General features: G+C 39.0%; 1 non-coding gene across 1 annotated transcript; it reads right to left on the bottom strand.

Annotated features, from left to right (window-relative positions):
- Positions 1 to 545: 545 nt before the first annotated feature.
- On the bottom strand, positions 546 to 679 carry LOC136156440 (small nucleolar RNA SNORA43). Its single transcript, XR_010660992.1, has one exon. It is a non-coding gene; the product is annotated as a small nucleolar RNA SNORA43 (small nucleolar RNA).
- Positions 680 to 9,188: the final 8,509 nt, after the last annotated feature.

Raw genomic sequence — 9,188 nt, 5'->3', positions numbered from 1 at the left:
GGGCTCCAGTCCATGGGGTTGCAAAGAGTCAGACATGACTGACTGACTTTAACTTTCAATATTCCATACACACACACACACACACACACACACACACACACATGTATCACATCTTCTTTATCCATTCATCTGTTGATGGACACTTATGTCGCTTCCATGACTTGGCTATTGTAAATAGTGCTGCTATGAACATTGGGGTGCATGTATCTTTTCAAATTAGAGTTTTCTTGGAATATGTGCCCAGAAGCAGGATTGCTGGGCACTGTTTTTAGTTTTCTAAGGCATCTCTGTACTGTTTTTCGTGGTGGCTGCACCAATTTATGTTCCCACCAGCAGGGTAGAAGAGTTTCCTTTTCTCCACACCCTCTGCAGCATTTATTATTTGTATACTTTTTGATGATGGCCATTCTCACTGGTATGAGGTGATACCTCATTGTAGTTTTGGTTTTTTTTTTTTTTTCCCCAAGCTCGCCGCGTGCCTGTCCGCTCACTCAGTCCTCCCCGGCCTGCTCTTCCGCGCACGTGGGAACAAGGGGCTCCCTCGGTGATGTCCGGCTACAAACCATTCTTAGTGCCCACGGTTCTGAGCACTGAGCGTAGAAATAGCCGCTTCCTCTCTGCCCCAACGGCACAGGCGCAGCAGGGAGGCCGCACCCGTGGTGCCGGCGAGTCCGGCATCTGCAGGGCAGTGTCTTTGTAGTTTTGATTTGCACTTCTCTGATAATTAGCAATGATGAGCATCTTTTCATGTGACTGTTGGCCATCTTTGTGTCTTTGAAGAATGTTTAGGTTGTCTGCATATTTTTTAATTGGGTTGTTTGGTTTTGCTTTTTTAAAAAAAATATTGAGCTGTTGGAGCTGTTTGTTTCTGATTTCCTTTGCTTACACTGCCTCATATTTAAGAATGAGAACTTGCTTCTGATTAAAGATGGTGGGTCACACATCCATATTTACCTGTTTCTTCCACTTACCCCTCAAAACAAGAATAAATGAATAAAATAATAAGTAAATAAATAATACATTGAAAAAAAAAAGATACAAACCCATAATGACCCGCATAGAAAAGGAAAGGAGAAAAGGAATAAAATTTTGGAAGATAGAAATCCTGTGGACCAATGGTAGCTGAATTTGCATGTCCCAGAAAGCTAAATCCTAAAGTGATGTGGGTAGTGATGGTGGTTTAGTTGCTAAGTCGTGTCCAACTATTTCGACCCCATCGACTGTAGCCTGCCAAGCTCCTCTGTCCGTGAGATTCTCCAGGCAAGAATACTGGAGTGGGTTGCCATTTCCTTCTCCAGGGGATCTTCCCAACCCAGGAATTGAACTCAGGTCTCCTGCATTGCAGGCAGATTCTTTACCAACTGAACTACGAGGGAAACCCTCAATGTGGGAGAAAACCAAAAGGCAAACTAATTTTTCCTGCAATCCACCTTTATTTTTCTCTCTCAAGCTTTCCCTCTCTCTCTCTCATACACACACGCAGATACACACACACACACACACAGGTTAGAAATTGGAGACACCAGGAATCTCTGGACATGGGGATGAAGGTAGGGCAGAAAATAGGAAGGTAAATTGAAAGAATAGAAAAAATCTGTTAGGCTCCCAGAGCCTCTCTAACTTCACAGTCGTCAAATGACAGCCCATCTCTGCTATATTCAACCTGATAGAAGATTGAAAGTTTATTCTCTAGAGAGGATAAAACACTCTTAGTCTGGGAGACAGTATATAATTGAAGTCTAGAGTACCACACTGAAAACAGAGAGTAAGTGAATGTTTACATACTAAATTGAGGCACTTGAATATGTATTAAACAGTTAAATTCTCCCAACAGCTGTGTAGGTGTGGGCATTACTGCTTTTCCCTGATTTACAGAGGAGAAAACGGAGGCACAGTAAGACTAAATTGTGTAGTATCACATCCTGCTGCTAAATTGCTTCAGTCGTGTCCCACTCTGTGTGACCCCATAGATGGCAGCCCACCAGGCTCCCCCGTCCCTGGGATTCTCCAGGCAAGAACACTGGAGTGGGTTGCCACTTCCTTCTCCAATGCATGAAAGTAAAGGTGAAGTCGTTCAGTCTTGTCCGATTCTTCGTGATCCCATGGACTGCAGCCTACCAGGTTGCTCCCTCCATGGGATTTTCCAGGCAAGAGTACTGGAGTGGGTTGCCATTGCCTTCTCCGAATATCACATAGATAGTTACAAAAGAATGTAACACACATATATATATATAGTATAAGGAAGAATGCTGTAACAGATACCTATAACCCAACATCCAATCATTCAGTTTACTAAAAAAGAGAGAGAGAAAGAGAATATTACTTTTATCATTGTGGGTTTTTGTGAAGCTTTACCTTTTGAATTGTGTTCCTTTGAAATCCAGTTCCAATTTTTTCCTTCTCAGATGTAACTACCGTCTTGAAATTTGCTTTTCTATTTTGCCATATGTTTTCATCTTTAAACCATACATTTTACTTTTATTTTTGAAATTTTATATAATTAGAGGTACGTTGTATGCATTCTTTTGCAGCTTGTTTTGTCACTCAGTGTCATATTTCTGAGGTCTGTGTGTCATAGTTTATTTACCTATTCTATTATTAATGGTGCTAGTAGTTTTTTCAGTATTTTGCTATTACAAACAGTGCTACTCAGAGCATTCTTATACATATCTCCTCTTAGCAAAAGTAGAAATTTCTCTGGACCACAGTTGCTGGGTTGTAGGGTATGCACATTTTCAGTTTTACAAAACAGTGTGTTTATTGTACCGATTTACCCTCTCATCAACAAGTATCTTAAAAGTTCTCATCATTCTACATCCTTAATTTTTATCGAATTTGGTGGATGAAATTGTCTCACTGTGATCTTACCTTTTATCTTCCTTATAAGTAATAAGACTGAACTTTCAAAAAAAGTATTTTATTGAAATACAGTTGATTTATAATGTATTAATTTCTGATGTACAGCATAGTGATTCAGTTATATAAACTGAATCACATGTAAACATAAAACATATATAAACATTCTTTTTCATTATGGTTTATCACAGATATTGAATGTAGTTCTCTGTGCTATATACAGTAGACCTTTGTTGCATATCCATTCTATATGTTATAGTGAGATTGAACTTTTTAAATACCATTTTTCATTCTTCATGTTCCCCCTTTTAAAAAATTGTCTTTTTCTTATGGATTTGCAGTTCTCTTTCTTTTTCTTTAGCAATGCTGCATGGATTATGAGGTTTTAGTTCCTGACCCAGGACTGAACCCTGGCCACAGCAGTGGAAGGGCCGAGTCCTAACTCCTGGACTGCCAGGAACTTCCTGTTGTTCTTAATATGTACTGGGTACTATAATTTGCTGGTTGTATATATTTCTTTTGCCTTGTCTTCACTTTATCTATATGTCTTTTGATGAACTTCTTAATTTTAATCTAGATGAATTCATAGTCTTTTTTTTTAATAGCTAGTATATTTTTGGTTAGTAGGTTATATTTAAGAAGTTCTTCCCCATCTTAGGACTTCTGCGGTGGTCCAGTGGTTAAGACTGTGGCTCCCAACGCAGGGGGTGGGAGTTTGATCCCTAGTCAGGAAACCGAGATCCTACATGCCATGCAGTGTGTGGCAAAAATTTTTTTTAAATTTTAGAAATTCTTGTCAATCTCAGGTAGCTTATACTTTTTTCCTACACATTTTTCAAGACTTGCCTTTTCACAGGAGTTGATTTTTGTGTGTGGAGTGAGGTAGGTCTCTGGTTTTATATTTTTTCATGTAGATAATCTGTTGTCCCAGTTCCATTATTAGTTTGTTCTTTGCCTAGTGGTTTGCAAAACCACCTCTATCATACCTGCATTTCTTCCACACATGCATGGGTTTCTTTCCAGATTCTGTAATCTGTTATACTAGTTGATTTGTTTAACCCAAGGCCACTACTTCACTTCTTTATTATCACAGTTAAGTATAAGATTTTATATCTAGTAAGACAAATTCTTTCACTTTGTTTTTCTTTGTAAGTGTCTTTGCTGTTCTTTGGTGTTTGTTCATTGATAAACACCTTAAAATAAGCTTATCTAGTTATATACACACAAACTCACACAAACCTGGTGGAGCCTTTATTATGATTACACCAAATCTGTAGATGAATTTGAGAATACGTCTACGTCTGTTCCTGTCCAATACATCTGCTTCTATCTGGGAGCAGTTTTTCTCTCCTTTCTCTTCATTTTAAGTCTCTTAAAATATTTTTCAATAGAATTTTTATAACTTTTTTCCTATCTAGGCTTTTTCCAGATTTATTCTTCAGTGCTTTGTTATTTCTATTACTATTGTAAATTATCATCTTTTTAATACAGTAGATTTTAAAGAATATTCATTTCTTATTCATCAGTCTTCCTAAAAACTCTTATTTCATATATAATAATTTGTCTATAGAGTATTTGGAGTTTTCATTTTTGACAAGTGTATCATCTGAAAATAATAATCATTTTATTTCTTCCCTTCTAGTCTTTTTTCCTTTGGTCCTACTGTGTTGGCTGGACTTCCAGTATAGTGCTGAAAGAAGGAAGGGCCTGTTGCTTTTATTCTTGATCTTGAAGAGAATGCTTCTGATGTTTTACTATTAAGAATAAAGTTTGCATCTTATAATCCTGATTTCTGGGGACTTCCCTGGTGGTCCATTGGTTAAGACTCTGAGCTTCCACTGCAGGGGGCATGGGTTTGATCCCTGATCGGGGAACTGAGATCCCATGTGCTCCTTGGCATGGCCAAAAAAAAAGTAAAGTATTATTGTCATTTCTGGATGATAGGTACATGGGAGTTCATTATGCCAGTCACTCTAATTTTGTGTATGTTTGAACATTTTCACAACATAATAGTAATTAAAACAGTGTTTGTTACGGGGTTTTGGTAGATACTTTTTAATAGTTTGAGAAATTCCCTTTTTCTTAGTTTGCTAAGAGGTTTTTTTTTTCCCAATCGTGAATGGTGTTGTGTTTTAGTAAATGATTTATTTTCCTTCATCTGTTGGCTGGTCATATTGCTTTTTCTTCTTTAAATCTGACATTTACATATTTTCAAATGTTAAACACTTTGCTTCCTAGAAATAAGTACAATTTGGCCATGGTATACATATCTATGTATCTATATATAAATATAGAGCTTCCCTGGTGGCTCAGACGTAAAAAATCCACCTGCAGTGTAGGAGCTGCAGGAGATGCGAGTTCAGTCCCTGGGTCGGGAAGATCCCCTGGAGGAAGGCATGGCAACCCATTCCAATATTCTTGCCTTGAGAATCCCATGAACAGAGAAGCCCAGTGGGCTATGGTCCATAGGGTTGCAAAGAGTCAGACATGACTGAAGCGACCGTGCATGTACGCACACATATATAAATATATTAAAAATACTAGATTTAGTTTCTGTTCTTTTATATTCTGTTTCTCTTCTTTTAATAGCTTTTTGAAGTTTCATCATGTATGCTTACCAAATTCTGAAATGAACCAACACCTTTATCCTTGTCCTAAACAATACAGGGACCTTTAGAACACTTTAACCCTCCACCTCCCCAGTTATGTTGATGATCAGTATTTTAGTTCTATCCTACTTGTGAAATACCTCCATCTTTTTTGGCAACTGATATAAAATAGTTGCCATCTCTGATTATTTTCTTTTTCTGCCTTACATCAATCTTTTGTTTTCCTTCCAAGCATTTGTCTTGAAATAAATTTTATTTTTCTTACTTGTTGATTGTCTGAGTCACTGTAACTTTGTGAGAGCTAGGAACCTCATGTCTGCTTTATTCACTGCTTTGGAGGCATTTAGTAAATGTTTACTGAATGATTGAGTATGTATTTTTATTTTTGAAAGATCACCCTATATGCATTTAGAGAATGGATCTGAGGGTGCAAGAGTAGATGTAGAGAATTAAGAGTCTGTCGCACTGATCTAGGTAAGAGTTATGGTAACCTGGTCTTGGATAAATAGTGGTAGGGATTAGAAAAATAGGACTGAAAGATATTAGGAGGTAGAATCTACTGGATTTTATTACTATTTTGATAGGAGGGCATGCATCCAGTGTTTTGTTTTTTTAGAGTTTTATCTTTGCTCTCTTCTGTCTTTGTGCAACATCCCTTCTTTGAAAGTTCTTGTTGATGCTTATGGCTTCAGATACTCTCTATATGCCTGTAACTTTCAAATATGGAATCTTTAAGTGTAAAATCATTTTTGGGTTCCACACCATGTTTTTAACCATGAAGGATATCCTTCAGGCACTCAAACTTGTCAGACGCTACACTTATTATCGTTCTTTCTAAACCTACTTTTCTAGTGTTTTAGGATAGAGCACCATCAACCTTCCACTTGCTAACGCCAGACAACCTTCTCCTTGCTCAACCCATAATAGGGGTTCTTTTGGACCCCAACCTAGGAGGGAATGGGGATTAAGAAACTGTCCTTTAAATGGTGTGATTAATTTTCTTTCCTCTTAATTTTCTGTTTTTAAAAGAATAAAAGAAAGTAAAGCCATACAAATGATTGTGATGAGGTAGAAAGAAAAGAAATAAGGACCTGCCCCAGGAACAAAGCAGAAGGCCATGGGAATTATCAGGTATTCAGCGGGTATAAATATTAAGCTCTGTGCTTAGCTTTTGACATTCATTAATTGAAAGCAAAGTGAAAGTGAAAGTCACTCAGTCGTGTCTGACTCTTTGTGACCCCGTGGACTGAATTCTCCAGGCCAGAATACTGGAGTGGTTAGCCATTCCCTTGTCCAGGGGATGTTCCCAACCCAGGGATCAAAGTCAGGTCTCCCGCATTGCAGCTGAACCGCAAGGGAACCCCAAGAATACTGAAGTGGGTAGCCTGTCTCTTCTCCAGAGCATCTTCCTGACCCAGGAATTGAACCGGGGTCTCCTGCATTGCAGGCCAACTGAGGTATCAGGGAAGCCCAAAGTGAAAGTGAAAGTTGCTTAGTTGTGTCTGACTGTTTGTGACCCCATGGGTTGCAAATGAATTCAGTTCATTAATTGAATCCTCCTACAACTCTGTGAAATTTTTACAAATGAGGAAATTACAGTTAATAATGGGACTGTGCCTTTTTTTGAGGTCAGATGTTTACATGTGGTAGAGCTTTGACCTAGGTTTGTCTGATACTAAGTGTTTCAGTACATAACTGGGTGGCATATTGTAAGTCACAGAGCAGAAACATTGTTATAGCTGTTGATAAATGTTGCCACACTGCTTTCCAAGGGATCCTACCAGTATAGAATGCCAGTGTACCAGTTCCTTAACAGTATCTTGCTCAATGAGTATGTATAAAAAAATTTTGAATTAATAGATATAGGATTATTATTTTATATTGACTTTCTTATGAATGAATAATAATTATAGAGTCGCGCTTGTGCAGACTGTTCTTTTCCTTGGCCCATTGATACACTGAGGCCATCCTTATTATAAATACTTTTCCATTGAGCCCCCTCGTACATTAATGGAGGCGACGGAAGAAAACAAGAATTAGTTCTGCCCCTGTCCTTTCCATTAATCAGCAGCTTGGTAACTGATAGATTCTGAGAATCAGAACAGAACCAGATAGATGCTGAATAGGACAACACAGGGTGCCTGCCATCTTTAGGGTTCATTTGGTATAGTGGATCTGCATCTATTTTATTTTAAAGAGGATGCCTTTTTTGGACATGAAGAAGTGAAGTTGCTCAGTCATGTCCGACTCTTTGCTACCCCATGGACTGTAGCCCACCAGGCTCCTCTGTCCATGGGGTCCTCCAGGCAAGAGTACTGGAGTGGGTTGCCACCTGACCCTAAACTTCAGTATCCCAGAGGTCTGTTCCTAGACTCGGATGTTCCTAAAATTCTCTAACCCACTAAGGGCTAGCCTGTCCAAAGGACTCTCCCGTTCTACCAGGCCAAGTGTAGGGTTTGGGGGCTTCTATGTGTGCTTTAGAAGACCCAGAGAAATAGGTTTGATCTCTGTCAGTTCCAGCTGGGGTGGCACTACACTGCAAATCTGCCTTGGATGTCAGAACCAGGGACAGCTCCCTCTATCCCTCCCCCGGCGGCCCCTCCCCTGGCTTAGGCTGGGGAGAGAATGGGCACTTTCGGGAGTGGTGTACTTCTCTAGCCTCTTTTCAGTGTTTCTTGCTTCCTTCTTTATGCTAGGATAGCAATATTGAGAGTTCCTGGTATAAGTGCTATTTCTCACCTTCATGCTCTTAGCTGATGCTGCGTAGAATGTCTTTCTCCCATCCTTCCTTTGCCTGGCTAATCCTCCCAGGCCTGTTTAAGTAGGTATCTCTTCTAGGAAACCTACCCTGATTACCCGAGTCTGAGTTTGACTATCTCCTGTTAGTTCCCATGGCACCCATTCTTGCCTTTGTCATACTCAGAATTGCATTGAAAAGACCATCTGTGCTGTCCAGTACAGTAGGCATTGGCCACATGTCTTAAGCACTTGAAATTTGTGGCTAGGCTGAATTAAGATGTGCTCAGTTCAGTCGCTCAGTTGTGTCCAACTCTTTGCGACCCCATGGACTGCAGCACGCCAGGCCTCCTTGTCCATCACCAGCTCCCACAGTTTACTCAAACTTATGTCCATTGAGTCGGTGATGCCATCCAACCATCTCATCCTCTGTCGTCCCCTTCTCCTCCTGTCTTCAATCTTTCCCAGCATCAGGGTCTTTTCAAATGAGTCAGTTCTTTGCGTCAGGTGGCCAAAAGTATTTGAATTTCAACTTCAGCATCAGTCCTTCCAATTAATATTTGGGACTGATTTCCTTTAGGATGTGCTATAAGAATAAAATATGCAATAGATTTTAAACACCTATTTTTTAAATGTAAAATATTAATATTTTTATATTGATGATATGTTGAAACCATATTTGGAAATTAAATAAAACATATTACATTTTACTTTTTATAATGTGACTACTAGAAATCTAAAATTACGTATGTATCTCACATGATATTTATATTGGCTAGCACTCATCTGTATGTTTCTCTCTTCTTAAGGGTAGGAACTGACTCGAATACATTCTTATCTCTTTGTATTTCTAAAGCACAATACATAGGGAATGATGGGAATACCAGATGCTAGTCCTCAGAACTTAGACCTGGAATAGCAAGGGTCCAACAGACATCACATGGTTTGGTTTTTCCATCCAGGAACTTGGCCTTTCTCTCTACTTAA

Source organism: Muntiacus reevesi, chromosome 1 (assembly GCF_963930625.1).
Source record: "Muntiacus reevesi chromosome 1, mMunRee1.1, whole genome shotgun sequence".
Taxonomy (NCBI): Eukaryota; Metazoa; Chordata; class Mammalia; order Artiodactyla; family Cervidae; genus Muntiacus; species Muntiacus reevesi.
Note: the sequence above shows the minus strand (reverse complement) of the source record. Positions and strands in the feature narration are given on the sequence as shown.